The following is a 22,126-nucleotide window of genomic DNA, read 5'->3' as shown; positions in this document are numbered from 1 at the left end:
CTAAAGGCAGTTACTGCAGACCCGTGAGGAAGGACAGAACTACGCTGTATTTTTTTTCTGCCGTTTTGAACTGAAATAATCAGCATATTGCATCAGGAGAATAATTATTGTAAGGTCTCAGGCCTTTGAGTGGCTCTGTCCTCTCGCAAACCACCCTTAAATCTACGGGCGCCGGAGAGCAGGCGTTCCTGGTGCCGTGCTCTGAGACGTCGCTTCCGCCTGGGTTTGGGAGAGCTACAACCCGCCTCCCTTCAGGACTCTTGCCACCCCGACAAGTTATTTGCCGTTTGTCTGTGGCATTGAAGCTGAAGTCACAGAGAAGAAACAAATTGGTTAAAATTTGCTGATTAGTTTTTACTCCCTATATAGGCAATGAATAGTTACTTTTATTCCAATTTTTGTAGGTGTTATCTGTTTGTAAATTCTCCCGTAAGGTCAGTATCTACACAGATAGCAGAACGGATTTATCTGCCGTTAAAAACAATAGAAAACCTAGCAACAGTCGTGCACAGAAGATTTCTGCACACCCTGCTTCCTGCTTTTTCTGCTTGTAATAATCTGTATCATTATTATACCTGTGTTAAATTGAGCAGAATTAATTTAATTCATGTAATTTATGAGAACATGAGTATCTGACTAAAATGTAGTTGGTCTCCTCTATGAGAAGTAGCCAGCTGAAAGTGGAAGAAGACGTTAAGTCAGCATTTTTGCATCAACAGGCTTTAAAGGATCTCGTGGGCAGTTTCAGAAATAAACCGAGCTAAATCATACCCTGCCTACTCAAGTGGTTTGCTACCGAGCTAGGAAAGGAACTGACTCTCGTTTTGAATCTCGCTGTGAAGCTAGGCAAGGCAGAGTGTTTTATCTGAGATTTAATCCACCAGCAATACTTAGGTCTACAGCTTTTACTCAGGGAATCTAATGGAAATGGTGATTATTATTTATCTGTAGGTCATATGCTTTTGGTGAATATTCTTCTTACTTCATTTTCCAGTCTGCTTACTGTAAAGAAAAAAACATACGAAAATTCAGTAAGGGCTGTGTTATTGGAGCACCTAGCTGTTTTCTTGTTTACTTTGGTATTGGTTCCCAAACTATTTGTTGTTCTGTTGCGTTCTGGGTGGGCCAAGGCCTTGGAGCATGTCATATGCTGTGAGCGTCACGGCTGCAAAATCAGTGCTCCTGTACCCTTGTGCTGGCAGAGTGCTTGGGCACGCCGGGTAACTGCAAGAGCGCTGTGTGCGATGAGCAAACGGTGCACTTGGCCATCGCTGGTCTCCAGCTCCACTCTGACAGCAGTGTTATCTCAGGCATTGCTTTACAGCAGACTCATCTACTGCGGATGTATTATTTTCAGCCAAATATGACCACCTGCAAGTTTGTGCTGGTGTTAGCATTTTCATCTCCCATTATTCGAGTCCAGCTGGCTTTCCTTTGAAGTTAGTTCTCTCATGTTAAATGTTAACTATAATTTCTCTTGGCCAAAAAAGCAGATAGTGCATTCTTTCCTGTCTGTGTGATAATGGCCACAAATGTGCTGGCTCCAGGCTGCTGGAGCCCCCTCTGCAGCTCGCTGCGCTCCCAGAGGCAGCGAGCGTCCGCTTGGCTCGGCTCGGCTCGGCACACCGCGAAGGCCGGCCCCGAGCTGCAGGCAGCTCTGCTCGGAGCGCAGCTCGGAGGAGTGTCAACGCCGCAGATACCTCCCGCGTCCAAACCTTTGTTTCAAGATTGGCGTTTGTGTAGGGTAGGGGACAATTGCAAAAATCACGTCTGGGGATAAATTTTGAAGAACCACAAAGTTCAGGGATTTGTTCCGATTCCTACAGGCTAATGTTTTGCTTTTTCTAGCTCTGCTAGCATTTTTCTAAACATATTTCAGTGCTTATCCTTGCATTAAGCACAATGGCAATATGGGGGGAGACTTGTGACCATTTGAACTTGAAATCCCCAGAGAGCTTTTTATTCTAATAAAACAGCAAAATATTGGATACATGACACCCCTTACATCAAACTCTATCATATTAAGGAAACCTTAGAACTCTGGCCCGCAGTCTGGCCTGATACATTACAATTCATCTGGGATCAGTATAAGGAATAATTACATCTATTTATTTATTCCACTGTCAGAATGTTGACACTAGTTTTTCATATTGTCTCTGTCATGAAGAATCATAATTAAATAACATGTCAAAGGTATTGATCATACATTTATAAATTTGTTTGCTGTATCATAGAGGCCTTTTGTTATTAGGAGATATCACAAGATTAAAATAAAAGTTTTCCAAGCCATCCAGCTCATTCTACATAGTACTTTTTCCTCCTAATTAACCGCAAAATTTTGATGGCTTGTCATTCTGATATTAAATGAAGTAATCTCTTCCTTTTTATTTCAAGTTCGGTATACCATTTCCCTTGCACTAAAATCTGGCTAGGTATGTACAATTATATTAGGCTATGAAATGACATGCTTCTGTTGTATTTTTCTATTATTCTGTCCTAATTTCTCTACTTAAGATGCACTGTCTTGCCACAAAGAGCAGCTGGAGACAGCCTTCAATTTTTGTGTTCTTTCTGCACAAAACAGCAAGAATCTTTACTACTGTAATTCGTTTCCCTTTTTGTAGTTGCGTGTGAACACAGCACGGATACCCAAGTACATGCCGGCTGGTGCTAGTTTATATGAGTACGTGAATGTCCACCTCACCTTTGGGAAAAATAGATTTCTAGGAAGCTGACAGGGGTAAGAAAAAATTGGTAACCTGTATGTCTAAATGGTACCATTTCTCCAGATCAAATACGACTTGAAAAGAATCGTGTTATCTGTATCTTCTGCATGCAACCTCGAATTATAAAAGATGTAAAAAAATAGACATTTAATGTTCCTTCTTGATGTGTTTTCTCCTGTTTTCTGTAAGAACATAAGCTAGGAAGGTTTTACTCAGATTTGGTGGCAGAACATATGCATTAAGATTATGTTTCTTTTTAAAATATGCATTCTTTGCTTTGTGTGTTTCCTAAATGGGGCAAGAGGGTTTCTTAGTATGTCTTAGTATTAAAATCTAAAGTAACAGACCTTCATTCTAATGAGCTTTGTAAATCTGACCTAAAAAGTGTTGCCTAGAGTCTTTGAAATGAGTTTCCTACAACTTCCTCTGATCTGATTGTGTGTTTTAGGGGAGGTTAAATGGGTTAAGATTCTTAGCTGTCCTAAAGCCACTGGAGTGGTTCTTTATTAATCTTTTTCACCCCCTAAGACATCATCTACAGATCTAGGTGGATTTAGTGCATAAGATAACACAGTCAACCCTGCCATAACTATCCACACAGCTTCTGAAAGGACAAAAGGGGGACAAAAATAGTGTAGAAACCCTTCCAAAGGTTCATGTTAACAATAGTTTCCAGTATTTCCCTCGCCCATATTCAATGCTTAGCTGTTGCATAAGACAAGTTTCATCGTCACAGGATAATATCTCTGTAACTTGTGATCTAAATTACAAAGAAGTTTGTTGTTCTCTCTGTCCTATGGCAAAACTTGTGAGCGTAAGACAGCGTCTCCAGATAGCCCTATTGCCACGGCTAAGCAAGAGCTGCTTGTTTCTGAGGGGAGGTGCTCTGCTGCGATCTGGCAGCTGCTCCTCTCTGGGGCATCAGCCCCTCCCCAGCCGGCTTCTCCCATCATTCGCCTTTTTGCCTGACCATTGGTAAAACTGTTAAGTTCTGGCCTGAGTAGTTACACTGATGTGTAAACATCCCAGAGCTTGACTTCAGGGAGAGAAATTTCCTTTCCACCAAGTAAATACCAAAAAAAGTAAAAATCCAGAGAAGGTTACATTCATCTGGGTGATTAATGCTTCTGTCTTTAGCCATCCTTTGACATAATACTACAGTTCAGGGCCTTTGCTTCTGGTGGGAAGGTCAGGCAGTGTTGTTACAATACTAGACTTTCACTATAAGGAGCTTTTTTTGGAGAAAGAAAAATCCAGTTAGTTATCCTTTGAGATCAGCTATATCTTTTGCATGATTCCTTTCTGCCCCATTCAGGTGTTGCATCTGTGTGGCCTCAATGGTGTTTCCAGGTGAAGCCTCTTCTGCTTCTGCTAGTGCCTGTTTGCTCGTAATCATTTGCTGGGCGATTAAACGTGAGCGAGGTCTCTGGCCAGAGGGGGTTTTATATGACTGTCCAGTGCCTAACAGTATTTGGGAACTTCAGGTGTTTTACAAAGAATAGTAATATAATTTCGGAGCTCAGCTGCCATTTAATCAGTGTCGGGAGACTGTCAATTGCTTACATGATTTATGGTTGTGAAAATACAGGATGACTTGGGGTTAAGTGTAAAAGAACAAACAAGACGCTGACTTAAACTGCATCCCTTCGGAGTGTGGTATTTTGAAAACAGCAAACCGAAACATGAAACTATTCTGAAAGAATTTTCTCAGCATTTTGAAGTGCTCGCCTTAGTACTGAACTCCCTGTTGACATAAGTGTCCCTTAGTCCTTCCCAGGTGCTACCGTACTCTTATAGAGATCTTATGAACCCACTACAGTCTTTCGGCTTAAAAAAGAAAAACACTTAAAAATACTGAGTAGCTTCTTCAAAGCCGGAGCGCTCTGATAAGTAATCTAAGTGTATAGTTTTCCATGTGTTTTAACGCTTTTCAAAATGTAGGAGTGCGGTCCTACAAACACTACAAGGCCTAGCATTCCCTGCAGTTGGTTTCTCACCACAGTAATCACTATGGCCTGGGTTCAATAATATACTTAAGCATGTGCTGAACTTCTTCCCTGCTAGGAAAGCCTTTAAGCATGGTTCTTAAATCTCAGTGGCTCTAAATCAAGCATATCTTTAAAGTGCTCTTCTCAATTGGCCCTATGTCCAGTGGCAAATCTCTCAAGGAAAGGTTCTAAAAGCTGAATGGAAATAAAATATTGCTCATATAAAACAGGTTCTTGTACGTGCAGGAGCGTGAGCTGCTGGATTAAGGAAGCGGGATGCTTGGGGACGTTTCCTTGCTCGTCCGCAGACTCACTGTGTGCCTGGCGTGTGTCATTTAGACTCTCTGCACTTGTTTGCCGGTCTCTAAAATGTGGCCAATAATTTTATTTTCAAACTACACTGGAGATACTGTATATGTTCGTGTTTATAAAATGGTTTGAAGTCACCAGGTAGTCAGCACTTCCAAGTGCATATGCTTATGTTTAGCTGCACATGTTATTACATCTCGGAGATATAGCAGCAGAAGGAGCACTTCTCCAAGGAGATATAGCTGTCATTCTTCCTCTTTAACGATATTTAAAACGGAAATGATTAAATTATACAAGTATTTGAAAAGCAATTAGACCTGTTTATGGCAGAACATTAAAAAGCTCACCCTTTTCTAACATCTGTGAAGCAAAAATGATGACTTGTGTTGCACTCTGCCTAGCAAAAGCATCCTGCTTCCATAATTCTCCTTCTGGTCCTTTGGACGCCAGCCTGCCAGGGATTTTTGGCTGCGTGGAGCCCAGCTTTGGAGCCTGTAGAGCCGTTTTGGTCAGAATGTGGCCGTGCTCTGGAATGCACGTGTTATTGAAAAAAATACATGGGAGGCCTTCAGGTATTTAGCCTCTGAAGCATTTTTTGTATCTCTTAATTACTTATAATCTGACTTTTCTTTCTAATTGAGGCTCCCAGCATCTGTCTAGCTACCAATACTCTTAACTACTAATTTGCGTTGCAGTTGGCACCTGACCTTGCATGACACCCGTAAGACTCTTAGACAGATAATCCCGGCTTCTTCTGGAGACTTATGTCGCCGCGGAAGGGTCAGCGGTGTGAGACAGCACAGCCCGAGGTGCGAAGCGCAGCCAGGGCTAACGCACTTTACCTAGCTGAGACCAGGAATCCCTTAACAGGCTGATCCGGGCTTTTATATGGCGAGGCCTCCTGCTTTTGCACTCCGCCGGCATTTCCCTGCCCGGCGCTTAGAGGCCTCGGAGCAGCGCGTCCCGGCTGGCTCCTTCGCAGGCATCGGGAGACACGTTTCACACTGAATTCCGCCCTGTGGGGCCGTGGCTAATTGGACAAATTTGAGCAGCAGGCAGAAAAGCCACCGCAGCGTGGAGCAGTGATATATGGGCACAGGCGAACGCTGGAAACCTTAAAGACACAGAGCCTGCCGTCGTCCTTGCCGGCAGGCCCCGGCTCCCGGTTTGAAGCAGAGCTGCCGGCGAGAGAGACCCGTAACAGCCCTCGCAGCGGCGCGGGGTCTCGCGTGGCCGCCCCTTCCTCGCTGGGCACATCTCTCCCTGCCCGTTCGTGCCGCTAACGTAGGGCAGGAGAGCGTCTGCGACTCTGCAGCGTGTCAAAGTAATGTTTAGTCTAGCCTAAACCCCTTAAATTAGAGGCCGTTCAGCTTTGAGCTGCTGCACAGCTGTGATCCACATTTGAATTTCTTCTGTGAATTTCCTGCAGAAGGCAAGGTGAAGCAGCGAGGCACTATTATTAGCAAAAAAATAAAAAAAGAAGAATTTCAGAACCTTGGCAATAAAAGTGAATTGAAGAGTTGTTTCTAGTCATAGATGTTTCTTTTCCATTTTACGTTTCTTAAGCATAAAAAATGTCAGGTGGCTTGAGTCGCATTTTTAATAGAATAGCTGAATTTGGAGTTCCTGAGAGCGTTGCACTGATACGGCTGCCTGCAGCATGTCTGTGCAGGGAGCAGGTGGGAGGGATCTGTCCTACCTCTAGCCCTAGTTTACAGGGACCATTTTTAGACACGAGAAAGGGACTGACATCTCTGTAGTTGCTTGGGTTTTGGTGTCTCTACTGACATGACAAACAAAAGTGCCACCTAATGACAACTATGAAAAACTTTGGAATGGAAAATTGGAGAGCGTTTTATGGCTCGGTTGGATTTTGGTTGGTTGGTATTTTGGACTTTTCACTCAGGCTTTAAGACTGAGACTCTCAACTTCTTTTTTATAGTTTGCAGAAAGGCCACCAGAAGATTATGATTTTCCACTGTTGTTTCTGCAGGTTGCATTCAAACTGCGGAGCTGGTTGTGCGATATTGCTCAGCAAAAGTTGTTCCTGTGGGAAATCCAGCTCCCGAGTGTGTTGTTTTGGATTTCATCAAATTCAAAGTAACTTACAAAATATCAGGCCCCTCAATATAATCGTTTCTTAGAAGTATGGTGCATGCATTTGTATTAGTGACATTTTGATCGGTTACAGGTTCCTCACTTGGGTTTTGTTTTTTTAAGCATCTCTGAGAACCATAGCTGCATATTGTGATTTTCGCAGGTTATGGTTGTTCTGAAAAAGATCTTATTAAGTGCAAAAGAAAAGTGTTGAGACAGCTTCCCAAAGGATGGCTTTAGTGACAGGTATTTACATTTTGGGTCAGTCAAACTTTCGTGTTTGAGTCTGAACTTGAACTGAAAAGCTTTGCCTGACTCTTAGTGGCCGAGAGCTTTCTGCACCCAGCAGGCTGTTCCAGCAAGAAAACCTACCAAAAAGAAGTCGCTCGGTGGCTTTGAAAGGATATTGTCAGAGTTTTATGCTAATACTATAATATATTGATACTCAGGGATTTAAAGAAGTATCTTAAAATTTGAGAACGTTGTTTAATTTTTAGAACATTGTTTAATTTTTATTGAATTTCAGCCTCCTTCGCTGCAGGCAAGTGTGCAGTGCTGAGCGGCTCGCGGTGCTGCTTGCCCGGGTAGAGCTGCTCAAGGCTTTGGGGTGCAGACACGGCTAGGTGGAGCGGTTGCCTTCGGGGGCTGCGGGAATGCACAAACCGACGGCAGCGCTGGCAACAGCCGTGCAGGGAAATCCTTCCTGCGCTTTCCCGGGCTGATCCCCGCTTGCCGGGAGCCGCCGGCTCCGCTTCCGCCACGGCTCCTTGACGTGGCGGCGGTCCTGCCGTGGGCACATCCATCACGAGCCGCCGTGTCGCCCCACTCCCTTCTGCTCTATAGCCACCTCTCTTTTTGACCAAAATGCCAAACTATGTGGATGGCATTAAAAGGTCTCTAGCAAGTGGTGTGGAAGTGCTGGCTTCTGCTGGTAGAAATAGTAATTATTACTGCTTTTTTCACCATGCCTGATGTGCTTGCATTTAATCACCCTGCAGTTGCTAGGTGAAAACTTGTCTCTGTGTTAATCAGACACGTTTTTAGACAAATCGAAGTCATTCACGCGGATATGGTTGAACTGTCTCCTTTCCTTACAGCCTGCTCCTCTAGGCCGATTCCATAGCTTAGATCTGTGCGTTTGCTTTACATAACTTCTGAACTGAACTAAAAGCAGCTTACTTTACCTTGTATCAGGGGAGCATTCTGGACTTTTTCCCCTCTGGGTTCCCCAAAACAAGCCCTAGGCCCAGCAATACTGCAAACCTACATGAAGCCGAAAGCGCAGGATTTAGCGCCTTGTAGCTTTACTCTGTCTCCCCAGTAAATTATTTATGCAGGATGTGTCAAAAGCACGTACGCTGTGCAGCGGGGAGCCTCCGCGCCGTGCGAACGGCAGGCAGCGCTGCCGGAGGCCAGCTCCGGCGCTGGGCAGGTGGACGTCAACGGGGACGAGGCCGACCCGGGCACTGGGCGCACCTGGCAGCTAGGCTGCAGGCTGGGCAGCCGAGGAGGGTGCCAGCGCCGCGGCCGAACCCCCCCCGAGCCCCGGCTGAGCCGAAGGGCCCCTCGGTGTGCGCCTGCTGCCTGAACGAGGCCGTACTTTGCATAGAGTTTTGCAAATAGGGATCGTTGCTGAAGTGCCGGAATGATAATTGGAAAGGTTTTCTGTTCTGGCTTCCATCTACGGACATTCCTAATACTGTCATTTGGCAAAACCGGGGCATCTCTCTCGATGCAATTGCCCAGAACATTTCCTTGAAAGAGCAGTAACGCCCTGCCTCTTCCTAACACTTGCACGTGGAAATCACCAACTGTTTTATAGGCATTAGTGAATTATGCTTTCAGTGCGAGGAGGCATTAACTTTCTGTCTAGTCGAGACAGCTGTAAAGCGGCTTCGGAGATTAAGTGACCTGCCTGGGATCACCCACCCGGCGCTGGAGCGGAGTCGCGAGCTGCGGTCACGCCTCTGCCGCAGGGCGAGAAAGCACAGGCGCTTCCACACGTACAAGGTTGTCTGTCCGGGTGTCTGTATCGTTTTTCTTCTCCTCCTCCTCTCCGATGTGTACGGAATAGAAGCTGCAGACAAGACGTAGGGGGTCCTTTCGCTTGGGTACGTAGGAGCGGAGCTGCCTCTTGTCTCGTGGCCGCGTGGGCCGTGCGTTCGTGCCGAGACGCCCTCCCCTGGAGCGAGTCGTGCTTGTACGACGGGTGGGAAACGGTGGGAAAACTCAGCCCCTGCCCGCAGACGGAGTCACCGCATCTCTGATTCTTCCCGCTGCCTGCTCCCTTCTCCAGGCGGCAGGTGGGATCGCGGGACGCCGCGCCGGTGGTGCTTCTCCTCGGTGCTGCAGTCGCTCCTCAAGCGCTTCCGTTTGGAAGAAGCGGAACGGCTCTCCTGCCACCCTGTTAAAGGACGCCCTCTAATCTCCTTATGTAGTTACGGGCATTTACCTGCTAGGCCGTCAGACCCTGGACCGACAGCGACTGTGAAACACGGGTGGCTCTCTGTGTTCGTTACTAACTGGCAAGAAATACCTCTTGGGTTTTGTTTTTTAAGAGAATGGCCATGATATCACTAGAACTAGTAAATAAATAAATAAACAAACAGATCTTTAAAATCAGTTGCAGAACACGCTTTCTATTTTTGGTCAAAACTTTGAAGATCTGGAAATTTTCCAACTATTTTGAAATGCAATCTTAAATTAAAATGATAGCTTTGGGGATTTTTTCCTTAATCCTTAGTACCAACAAAATTAATCTTCTGGACATGTATTAAATTGTGGGAACAATACTGCATGGGCAATTAAGACTTTTTCCCCCTTCAGCCTGGTGAAAAGTAAGTTTGGGGTAATATAGGCTCAGGTCTTCAGCTGGCCTAAATTAGCACAGCTCCACTCAGGCTCCAGCTGTAGTTACATATTACTGTTCCATTGCAGCAGATCTCATTTATGACATGTTTTTAAATCAGATCTGTGAAATGGTCCAGCTTTAAAAAAATAACACTAATAAGGGTGTAGTTACACGAGCATCTTATCCAGCAGCAAAGCCAGTTTAAGAGGCTCCCAGCCCTTGCCTGACCCTGGCCTCTCGTCGCAGACCCACGATGCGTCTCCCCCTCGGTTCTGCCGCCGCAAGGTTTCGGTGTTGGGGGGTTGCAAGGTTTGGGGTTGTGGGGGTTTTTTTCCTTCTTGCGTTGTTTCGGGGATCTAGCAGAGCAAGTTTCCTTAACACAAGCATGGGCAGAACTGGGAGCGCAGTGCAGTGCAGCGAGGGGCTGGGAGGAGCGTGACAGCGGGAATCTTTCAAACGGGCTTCGGTGCCAGGGCGAATGTTGCTGCGGCGGCGGCCGCTGAGCACACGTGGGCTTGCAGGGTTTGTTAGTCGGAGGCGGCCGTGCGCACGCGGGCCTGGGCACTCCTGAACAGACAGTCGCCTGGGGTGGGCGGTAGGAATTCACACTCAAAAGAGTGATGTTGCTTTGTACCTCGGGTCCTAAATTCAGCAAGGCATGTAACATATTCTTAAAGTTAATCAGTTCCTGAACCTCTGCTGAATTGGGGCCATAGCTGTTCAATTATTAAGTAAATTGCGCTGATGCTTTGTTCACAGTAGCAGTTCAGTTTTACCAGAGCAGCACTTATGTTATCTCTGGAATAGATGAGAACGAGTCAAGATTTCAAGGAATCTAAGAATAGTCTGCTGTACCAGGAAATTTAGTCTACCGGGATTCTGTGCTACATAGCAATGAGATCAAATGCTTTCCTAACCTATTTACTTTAAATATATCTTTGGTATTAGTAATGATGGAGTAAACAGACAGATCTTTAAAAAGCATGGTGCCTGGTGAATGTCTGACACAATATTTAATGAGTGCGGGAAGGTTTTTCATCCAACTGCCTTCAGTCTGTGGAATGTGTTTTCTCCTTATTGTTTTGGCTGGGTGCATCTTGTGGCTGATCTATTTAAAAATAATTAAGTGAACATTTGCAGAAACAGCATGGTATCTTAGACCTGCACGTGGTACAGATTAGGTGGAAACACCAAGCTTTTCTTCATATGCGGTGTGGTTATCAGCAGCCCTCCAAATAACGCATGCAGATATCGTTCTTTACGCATCCTTTTTAAAGGAATCGAAAAACATGATGACATGTAATGAAACCTCCCCAGGGACTGGGGTTTGTTCTTCAGGGGGGAAGCAGTGTTATGTATGGTGTAGCACCGGGCCTCAGAGGCTCGCCGTGGCTAGTCCTGTGCGACAGCTAGTCCGACGTGGCCAGCCGGGCAAAATGGGAGGACCCGTATCCTTTGGTACTTGCTGGTTGAATCCCACCGGCCTGTAAGTGCGCCGTGCTAATAGTAATGTTCCAGCGTGTGTTTGCTTGTCTGCTGCTTTGTGAGAGCAGGATATATTACTCACTCCTCTTATTCCTTTATACATTACCCAGAGTGGAAACAAAAATCAGATATAAACACAGAGTCCATCAATCATTACTAAACTAGAAGATAGACTGTGATAGTAAATCTTCCTTTTTCTCTCTGTTCTTTACACGCAGCAGTCCAACATGCCTTAGTAACGCAAGAAGAATTAAGGCGCTCGGATGCATGCCAGAATGTAGAAACAAGTGTCTGTGCGCTCGGAGGTTATTTGGCCAGGGTACCTGTCTGCTGAATACCCTGCGTGCTGGCGTGAGCAGCTGGCTGTCTCCCTCTTGGGATTACGGTGTAGTTACTTGAACAGTTTGGGTGATGCCAAAAGGACTGCGAGACAAAGCTCAGCAGTTCTGTTTTAGCTGAATCTGGAATAAGGTGCTAAGCCGTGCGCCCAGTGGAGCCGGTGCCTGGAACGGGCCCCTGAGGCACGGGCTGGTGCAGTTGCTTTGCTTTGGGGTTTCTTTTAGTAATCATTTTTGTGCCAGTGACAGTAAGATGGTCATGATAAGAGGTGTTTGCTTACATGTGATGGTTGTTAGTGTCATTTCTTTTTTGTTTAACTTTTTGTGTACTAAGCTGTTGAGAATTTATGATAAAGGCAATTTAATGCAAAGAGTTTGAGTTCAGGGGTTTGTATCGGGCATGCATAGGGTATTGCAGAAGCATCCACTAGTTCTCCTTTTTCCTGTAGTTCTGCTGATGTCAGTTATATGATCATAAAATTCATATTAGAATATTAACAAACCCAAACACGTAACCATATTCCGGTCATTTAGACTAATTTTAAACCTTTGCATGAAGTATTTAAATTTTATCAATTCATAGATAGGAAGGTGACAAGCCCTTTCGTAACTATCTGTGATACAGAGCAGCAGCACCAAAAAAGCCATGAGATTTTGGAATCGGCACTGAGAAGCTTTTCCATAAATGCCAGGAATAACATTACGTTTGAATATTTAACCCTTACCCAGGCAATTTGAGGACTGGAAACCATATGTGCTTTTCATAATGGGAGCCAAGATGACCCTACATAAAGATAAATATAACTACATAAAAGCATTCAGGAAGGCTGGTGTTGTGGTTAAGAGCCGGGCAAGGACGGGGAAGCTCTAGGTTGTAATCCCAGCTCAGCCACAGGCTTCTTGGGTGATCCTGGGCATGTAACCTCATCTCGGGGTGTTTCAGTTTTTCCATTTGTGAACTAGTGATAATAATACTGTCTCACAGGCACGCTTGGGGAATAAACGCAGTGCTGCTTGTGAGGAGTATCTTTGGACGTAACGTCGGTGACCACCGTGGTAAATCTCAACTAGGTGCTCCGCTGAATGTCTGTATTTCACCTCGCCTTCTCTAAAGCTTGACTGAATAAACCCCTGCCCTCATTAGACAGCGTGTCAGGCTAAGGTACCACACCTGAAGCTTCCTTGGGGAAGTCACATCTTGGCAAATGTTCCTTGTTTGAACGTGATTTAAATTCAAAAACAATGAGAGAAACAATGAGGGAGAAAAAGGTAAGCCTGCAATAGATGAGACCATCTGGTTTTGTTTGAGCACTGCCTAAGTAACTTGTGTTTATTGGTTATAGACTGGTGTTTTCTTTGTCTGCTCTCTGGCCTGGTAGCTGTTGTGCTCGTGACTTGGCATTCTCCTCTGCCCTTTGTGAGCGTGCTCAAGAGGTATAAATCCTGAGCATCTTATGACTCTTTGAAAGAATGGGAAATTTCAAAATAACCATCAGGACAGAGACATTTCTTAATGTTCTGGTTGGGCCCTGAGAGTTTCCACTTGTAACCTGTGGTTCCCGTTGGGATACAGTTTCCTCATCCGTGGGCGGAAAGGCGATCAAGGTGAGTGGGAATGGGAGAGAGCAGCCCAGGTGATGGCAAATGTGAGGAGAGATGTTCATGGATAACCTCGCTGCTGAGGTGCTGTCCGTGCTCTGAGAACGTCTGCAAAAGCCTGCTGGGGGCTAACACAGACAGTATTGTGTTCGGGGTGCAGGCTACACAACGCAAGGTAGGGGCGAGCATAATCTTCCATTGTTTAGGAGGAAGAGTTTTTGTGTAATTATACCCTTCAGCCATTGCCACACTTTCCTCTCTTTCAACTTCAGGCAGGTCCACACGTTCAGATGTGAAGCTGGAAATGAAACACATCTGGATATCCAAAAATGACAGCAGACTTTTATTTGCTATTTTTGGTATACAACAAAAGCTTTGTATCTTGCTAATTGAACATATGGACTCTCAGTTGCTTTTTTCCCCTACTAAACTCTACTTTTCCATGTGTCATCATATGATTCCAACATTTGATCTGTCGAGTCCATCTTAGCCATGTGTTTGTTGTAATCTGCTACACATGTAGGCTTGTTTTCGTGTGCGTCCTGACCTCCAGTGAGAGCTGCAGTTGTTTCCATCATGGATAGTGTTGAGGAGTTACACATCCTTTTTATCAGTGTATTTGGCCACCGGCAGCTCCTCACAGCGCGGATCAGTGATGCTGCCAAGCCTCTGAAAGCTCCGTGTTTAGGGTAGCCATATCTGTTTGTATTATGATACCAGATGCTGTTTTTTTCAGTACAACAGAAGTAGAAGGGAAGAGTTACCAAAAATAGAAAATAGTCACATCGGTAAAATCTCGAGCCTCCCCCAGGGAGGCTAAGGGTCGGTGTTGCTCAAGTGGAGCTGAAGCAGAAGGGAAGCCGTGGAGATGGGTGGGCAGCCCTTTCCTGCCGGACCTCACAAACTCCAGTGTGTCTGTCGGGATCATGTCAACCATCCCTGAAAAGCAGCATTTTCCTGTGCAGAGGGCAGCATGCTTTTAAGAGCGTGCAGCAAAACTCTCTGCATGATAAAAAGAGAAAAATGCTGTATCTGCCTTGGAGAACTGAGACATTCGAAGTAAACTGTGCCACAAATACCCACTGGGAGCTTGGCCCCGCTGTATGTACGTTCGTGAGACTACTCGTTGCAAATACAGGACCTCTTGATTAGCATGAAAGATTCGTCATCAGAATTTTTTTATGCCTGTGGGGGATCCACTTACTTATTTCAAACTACAGTTCTAAATTGTTCCCATGCTTCATCATGGTTTGATTAGCTAAAAACTTAGAGTAACTGTTTGAGGAACTCACCATAACTAAAAAACAGGTGACAATGATCAAACTGTAGGGTGCATACCAGAGACTGCTGGTGCTTTAGGCTGTTGTGCCTGAACGTAGTTAGAGGTTATACAACCCGGTTACAGGTTTGCGAGCGCTGAGAAGCCTTACTACCTGCACGCTTTCAAAGAGCAATGGCAACACTGGTAGGCACTGTTGCATGTTGTTCTCTGGAATAAATGACAAATTAAAGCAAAAAAGAGGTAACTGTGCATTTAATTGTGCATACACGCATGCATATGTAGTCCCAGCCTATGCATCCATGTCATGTTACAGCTGTGCTATAAGTCACCTTTCTTGCAGTAAATATTGGGCCAATTTCATCACATTTGGTTTATGTTTATCAACACAGCACTTATGCAATGGATTTTTGGTTGCAACAAGGGAAATAGTCCATTTCTGTCTAGCACTTAGGTGAAGGATTAAAAAGCCATATGCGACATAGCCCTGCTGGAGGCTTTCCTATGTCCATGTTGCAACACACCCGCATGACTGAAGTAAAAGTCAAATATTTGTACTTGAAGACAGAGCTGAGGCAATTTCCCGCAGGAATATGCTGTCTCTCACTGGTTGAAAAATGTTATACATCATTCAATTCTTCATCTGTTCAATTCTTGACATACACTACCTGGCAATTTTGTATAGGACTCCCCTCCTCTTTTGAGCCAAGAGGATAACATTTGACGAATATGAGATTGCATTTGAGGACTTCCCAATCCGCTGGAGAATGAACTCGCAAGCTGAAGTTGTTCTAACAAAATGAACTTACAATTATTATTCATAAATGCGCATGTTATGGCTGCAGTTGTTTCACTTCTTTCTTTTACAACCCTATAAATTGTGCGCAGAACATAAAGGCTTTACTTCTTAAAAAAATGTTTTGCAGCCGCCATGAATTATCTTTCTTGCATTCATAATGAAAAAAAATCCCTGTTTGATGTTTTATATCCTCTTCCCTAAAATGTAAAATATGGTAGTTGGAGCCAGATTTTATCTCATTTGAAAATAAAAGAAGGTTCATTTCCTACTAATTTTTTTCAGTCTTAGGTTTGGAGTTCCCATGAAATGTTGCCCAATCTGTAAAGCAGTGTTATAATAAACTTTGCATTGTCTGAGTGTTTGTGTTTGAGGTGTACCCGTGCTAATAGTTGTCATCATAAAATGAACATAACCCAAATCTTTTTTTTTTCTTTTTAATCCCTAACATGGGTTATTTTTCATCTCTTTCCATGGACCCTGAGTCACTGGCTGGATAGCGAATTGTTGAACTTTTCTGTACGCTAAACCTACAAGGACCCTGCCCCAGTATCGCTGTCCTGGAAGCAGGCCTTACTAAACTCCCAGCTCACTGGTTTGCAAAGCAAACTTCAGCCTTGTACTATTTACCTTGGCAAATGCCCGACCAGATTGATGATCTGTAAAGTGGATTTGTTATTTGGCTGTTTGCTTTGGCAGCTCTTGAAAGCAGTTTGCTGATTACAGTCCCAGATGTCATTGCATACATTACTGTTCACTATAAGTTCCTTTTAAAGTTTTAATTTCAGCTACAAATACTATTAAGCTTTTTGCACCTCTCTGTCTTTAACTCCTGGGTATTAAATAGCAAAAGCAGGCAGCCTTGGTTTCCTTCGACATCCCTGTTCCGATCTCTTGGGGCTCCTCGGGGCACCTCTGCGGTGCCGGCGGGCAGGAGGGGCAGCGCAGGCTGCCCCTCGGCTCAGCACCGGGCCGCTCCACGGCACGGGCGCTTGGGAAGCGGCACGTATGCGCTTCATCTTCTAATTGCAGATAACCTGGAAAGTTGACGTAGCATTTTGTAAACTATCGGTTTTAAAATGGCCAAATACTTAAGTCAGTAGAGTTGAGAACATTAGCAGTAACGTTAGCTAAAATTGTGCTGCACCCCTTTTGTATTAGGGTAGACAAAAAAGCAACGTGCATCTGCAGAGGTGTTTTTTCTGGGTTGTATCCACCTCCCGTAACCATCATCTTGGGTTTTAAAGAATCTCAAGCCTGGTAAACAATCTGGTGACTTGGTAGGTTCAAAACTGGCTTTGTTTCTGACTTTGGGCAGCCACGAGTTAGGCTGGGACGCCAGCCGTGCTCCGCTGCGCCAGCGCTGTGCTGGTGGGACGGCGGGACGGCCCGGCCCGGCGCTTCCCAGCAGAGCCCTCACGCCGCGGCCCAGCATCTCCCGCCTCCGCTCCGTCCCCCCGGGGCCGCCGAGCCCTGTGTGCCCAGGGTAAGGTCGAGCAATACCTGCACGTTTCATTTCAGTGGTACCTCGAAATACATTTTTCTTTTTAACGTGCAAGGGAAAAAAAAGCACGTAGGAAGCCCGGCTGCGTGTTTGCTGCGTAGCTGGCCGCGGGAGCGCTGCGGGAATTGCTCCAAAGGCAACAGCCCGGGATTGGCCTTGCAGCAGGGCCGAGCGCCTTGCAGCGGGGCCGAGCGCCTTGCGGGCAGCCGTTTGCACAGAGGACCGCAGGGCCTGGCTTTGGCCAGTTAAACCTTTCTTCGGGGACGGGAGCTTTTTTTTTCTTTTTCTCTTTGGTGGGGGTACTTTCAGCTCTGAAATATTTAAGTTGAAGAAGTTAATTCACTTTAAGTAAGTTTGCTTTTCGAGGGGAGGGATATCGTTGCAGTATTTTTGGCCACTGCTTGAAAATTCCTCTAACCCTTTACTATAATAAGCAAATTGAGCAGATTAAAGACACGTTGCACTGCCAAATGGTTTTTCTGAACTGTGCAAAGCTACCCATGGTGACATATATTTTTTCTGTGGAAAAGGTTGTGGGGGTTTTTGTGAGCTGCTATGCTTTTTTTAGCACTTCCTGTTTTATTGTGTTTGAAGTGTCTTTGTGGTGACCTGTTGGGGTAAGATTCTTCCATATGGAAGTGTTTCTTCAACTTTTAATCATTTTGTTTTCAAAAAAAAAAGATTTTGAATCCGATTTGCAGATGTCCCTGGTTTTGTTCGGAGAGAGCTAGTCCAACTCACTGCAGTATTCTGGAACTGTGAGTCATGATGAATTGTTTATATGCAATAAAAAAAGACATCCACATATCTGCACTTTTAATTAAGTTTGACACCTTACTTAAAATGTGTTTAAAGTATCTTTAGAAGAGCGTTCGTTTGTGTTTTAGTGTATTCTCCTCCTCCAGAAAATGATACCCCTTTAAAGATTTGGGGTGAAATCCTGGCTTCCTTGAATGCTTTGGCAAAACCCTTATTGGTTTTGGTGGACTTGGGATTTCACCAGGAGGATCCTGCTCTGCTCTGGGCTTCTCTGAAGTCAGTAATATCAGTATAACAAGCTAGTTTGTCTTTTGCCTAATCCTGGAGAAAATCCTGTTGGGTTTTTACACGGGGTCAAAAAAGGTTGCAAGTTTATTTTTAAGTCTACAAGACCAAATTCTTCATTAATTTACAACAGAACGCATCCCCCCTGCACTCATGTTGGACTCGCTGTGTTGTAACTGAGACCAGAATCTGGACCGCGGTATTTACATTACAGCTACATCCTGTTTCCTATTAGTTTTGACACTAACATCTGAATTTCAGCTTTCTTCTTGTTTGGGTTTAAGTGCTCAATCCGTGCACACAACAGACGCGTTGGGACCTCTCCATAGTCGTTTGGTGTGCGCGGGGTGCGAGGGCAGAGCTTGGCAGCTGCGCAGAGCGCGCCGGGGCGGCCGCCGCGTCGGGCTGCTGGAGCGCGGCGTGTCGCCCTGCACGCAGCTGGGCTCGCCGAGCCGGCCTCTCCAGGCTTTGCCTCTGCATCATATCCTCAATGTTTTAACCAGAAGAAAACTGTCTTTGACAGTGTTTTTGAGCCCACATGTGAATACCACATGTTGAGGTCTCATGTCTGCAGTTTCACTCCTAATTAAGTGTAGATGTGTAAGTACTGGGTATCTTATAAGGTCTTTGGCTCTCAGCAATTCACCACAAACATCTAATTTCCACTTCCTTTGTCTTGGACCTATTATTTATATGAGAATGGTAGGTGGACTTGGTGGTTACAAGTCTATTGGATTATTATGTTTCTATAGCCATCATTCTGTCAAAGGTCCTGCAGAAATTTGCACTATTAGCTATTGCTTGTTTATTATGGGTAAAATCTCTTTCAGTGCCGAAGGCTAGCCCAAGGTCTGTACGCCACTTAAGTCTTACTAAGCCCTGAAAGTGGATCTTAAACGGTGTATTGGCCTTGTGCCTATTCCCAGCGTGGAGGTGAGTTTCATTCATTATGAACAGTGAGATTTCCAGTTCAGCTTAGGCGGTTTGTCTTCACTGCTATGAGTATTAGAACAGGTTTGCTAAATCTGTCAGACTCCTGGTGCAAGAGCTGCAGAAGCTAAGGCCTTGCAGGCCTCGTGACCTAACAACAGCCTTGTTTGAAAAACAGCAGCTTTTTGATGTAGATGGGCGTTGCACTCATCTGCTTTGGATTTTCAAGGTGTTCAAAGTTATATTGTTAGCTACAGGGGATCTTTTGTGAGCAGTGATACGTGCTGACTTGCTACTGAGACCTCAGAGCATTTTCAGATTTTTTTTCTTGGAAAACTTAAGTAGCTATGAAGCCTCATGCCTATTTTACAGATGGAGAAGCCAAGGCATCTGATGGACAAATGACTTTACTGGGCTAGTCAGAGTGGTATCAGTAAGATTCAGGCATAAAGCTGGAGAGTTATTTTACTTCTTGCATTCAGTCTGCTTTCCACAGTACTTGAAGTGTGTTGGAAATAATTTCAGTAAGGAAACCATTTGCCTTATTTGCATCTCTCTCAAGAAGGTCGTATCCATGTAACCCCTTGAGCTGATGCTTTTCCTTGTTCTGCTTGACAACTAACGTGTTTAGATGTGAGCATGGATTTAGGACTGGTTTTCAAAGCTGACACTGAAAAAATTTGAATTCTGCACTTAAAGGTTTTTATTCACATCAGGGCCTTTTTTCAACTCCATCCTGGCAGGGCTTCAGCAGGAAGAGGTGCTTTCAGCTCAGTGGCAGCTCACCAGTTTAAATATTTCACCAAAACACCTCCAATGTATCCCACTTCCTCAACAGTAGAAAGTGGACTTTCTGAAGCCTGTTTCCAAACTGTGTCCAACTAGATGAAAATTAGCCATTGAGAGAGCTGCAAAGGTCAACTCTGTTGGAGACCCAAAGTGCTGAGATGCTAATACTTCACCATGGAAAGAGGTGGTAGGTCTCTGCTCAATTAAGCAGACACTTCAGGTGGTCTTAAACATCTCCATTTTCACCTCGTGTTCCGAATGCAACTTGACAAAATTTGCTGTGGTTGCAGGGATGATAATCAGCTTCCAGCGCATTCCCAAATCCTGTCCTGAGATCGGTTCTGACGCAAACCGTCCGGGGCAGGAGCCCCTGCGCGGGCTGCGAATGTGCCCAGCGGCGCGCTGGTGCGTGACCCTGCCCCGGCGGTCCCAGCGCCGGCTGTGCAGGAAGCTGGGCCCGACCGACTGTTCTCACCCTGCGCCTCCCACACTTCTCCTTTGGAATCTTGTTTTCCACTTTTGGGAGATTTGTGAAACATATGCTTTGGAGGGCTCCCAATTTTTTTCAGAGCAAGAAAAGAATTGCTCTTTGCATTGTAAAAAAACTCACGGAAAAGTATGCTCCTTTTTTATAATGGACTTGCCTGGCACGGCTCAACAGTCCGCATTTCTCATCACTTCACAGTGTACTTTTATGGGGTATAAAAACGGTGTTATGATCCATGTTCCCAAACCTTGCCTCGGCTAGCAAGAACATCAATAAACACAGCTTGATAGACAACAGAGCTGCAGCGCCGCTCCCCTCCGCTTTGAACGCGGCCTGACGTATCTTTTGAATCTCTTCCCCGTATCTGAAACAAATTGCGCCTCGGTTGACCTCTTAATCTATCAAAGGTGATACTTGTGCGCTTAGGAGAAGTCACTTCTCCCGGGTTACATTTCCAATCTGGACACTTATATTCTCCTTACTTCGACAAATGTCCCACTTTTTTTCTCTTTCCTTGATTTAAATTAATCTGCCAATAGGGAGATTTGTGTACCTGGAATTGGCAAAAGATTTCACTTCATTTCTCCCCCTTTCTTTTTTCCTCTCTCTCTAAAATTGTTGTTATTGTTATTTCCTTGGTTCACTACTGAAATGATTGTTTTATGTTGAAACAGTGAAGCGCTCTGTTCCAGGAAAGTCTGTCTTTGTTCCAAGGCTTCCAACGCACAGGCTCTTTCCACCTTGATCTTTCAGCAGAGCACTAAAACATTTGGCAAGTTTTTTTGTCACATATTTTGCTGCTGTCCAGGGTTTTTGAGAGATTCCCTTTGGACAGCTTCCACCTTTGAGCTTGCCCACTGCAGGAAACACTTCCGCTTGTATTTACATAGCCACATCACCATAACTGATACCTCGTTGTCGTATCTTCGTTAGCCAGTACCTGACACCCACTTGGTCACCACCGGGGACTTGGCGTTTTGCTGTGTTTTTGAAGCCAGTTTTCCCTCCCCGTGCGTCGTGCCAAGTGTACTTGTAGATGTCTCTGTGCTGGAGCACCGTGCGGCCGATGGGAAGATCGTTAAGACACCGAGGCAGAAGAGGGGTTACGTCTACAGTCGCATGGATCATCACTGCTAGGAAGAGCGAGGCTGTTCAGCATGCTGTCAGAAAGCAGTCTCTCCTGCAAACACTAGTATTTTGATTCATAACGTTAGACGTGTCGGAAGAACCAAAAAGGTGTATGATCGGCTTCTACCTGAGTTATCAATTTTTTTTTCCTTATAATCAGGTTTCTTTTCCATTTTAAATCCCCCAGAAACTTGTGATTAGCCCCACTTCTGTGAGTTCAGAGCGGCTTAATTCTCCTGTAAAACTGTCAGCAGTGATTTTTTTTAAGACAGATTTTGGTTCTTGTACAGAACTACTTCTTACTAAATTCCTTTTCAACCAAACACACTTGTCATTTCTCAGCCATTAAAGACAATAAACTCCATCTTTGGATTTTTACATGCTGAACTTCGTTTATAATGGTAAATACTTGTTTATAACACACTGAAGATTTTTGTTAGCTTTTTGGCATAAAAATTGGAATCTTCTCTTTTGATTCTTGGTTATTAGTAGCAGGTTTATCCTTTTGAATATGTGCAAGCTATGATTTCAGTAGAGTATTTATTGTCCACAAGAATGACAGTCCGCAGCCCTTTGGATCCTTCTTGGCAAGCAGGATGGTTATAACCATCAAGCTATTTGCGTGGACTGAAGCTAGTTGCACAGACGGGTTTAGGTATCGTGACACGGAGGGCGCCAGTTCCTGACTTTTCGTTGCCGGCATCCCTGCGGGGTCACAGGGAGGGGGCTGCCGAGCACCCGGGCCGGGCACCCAGATGCTTTGGCGCTTCGGGGCG

General features: G+C 45.0%; 1 protein-coding gene across 7 annotated transcripts in view; it reads left to right on the top strand.

Moving 5' to 3' along the window:
• Nucleotides 1-22,126, top strand: part of BCAS3 (BCAS3 microtubule associated cell migration factor) — a 385,407-nt gene that overhangs the window by 326,061 nt on the left and 37,220 nt on the right. The window lies entirely within an intron of this gene.

The sequence above is a fragment of the Apteryx mantelli genome, chromosome 22 (assembly GCF_036417845.1).
Source record: "Apteryx mantelli isolate bAptMan1 chromosome 22, bAptMan1.hap1, whole genome shotgun sequence".
NCBI lineage: Eukaryota > Metazoa > Chordata > Aves > Apterygiformes > Apterygidae > Apteryx > Apteryx mantelli.
Note: the sequence above shows the minus strand (reverse complement) of the source record. Positions and strands in the feature narration are given on the sequence as shown.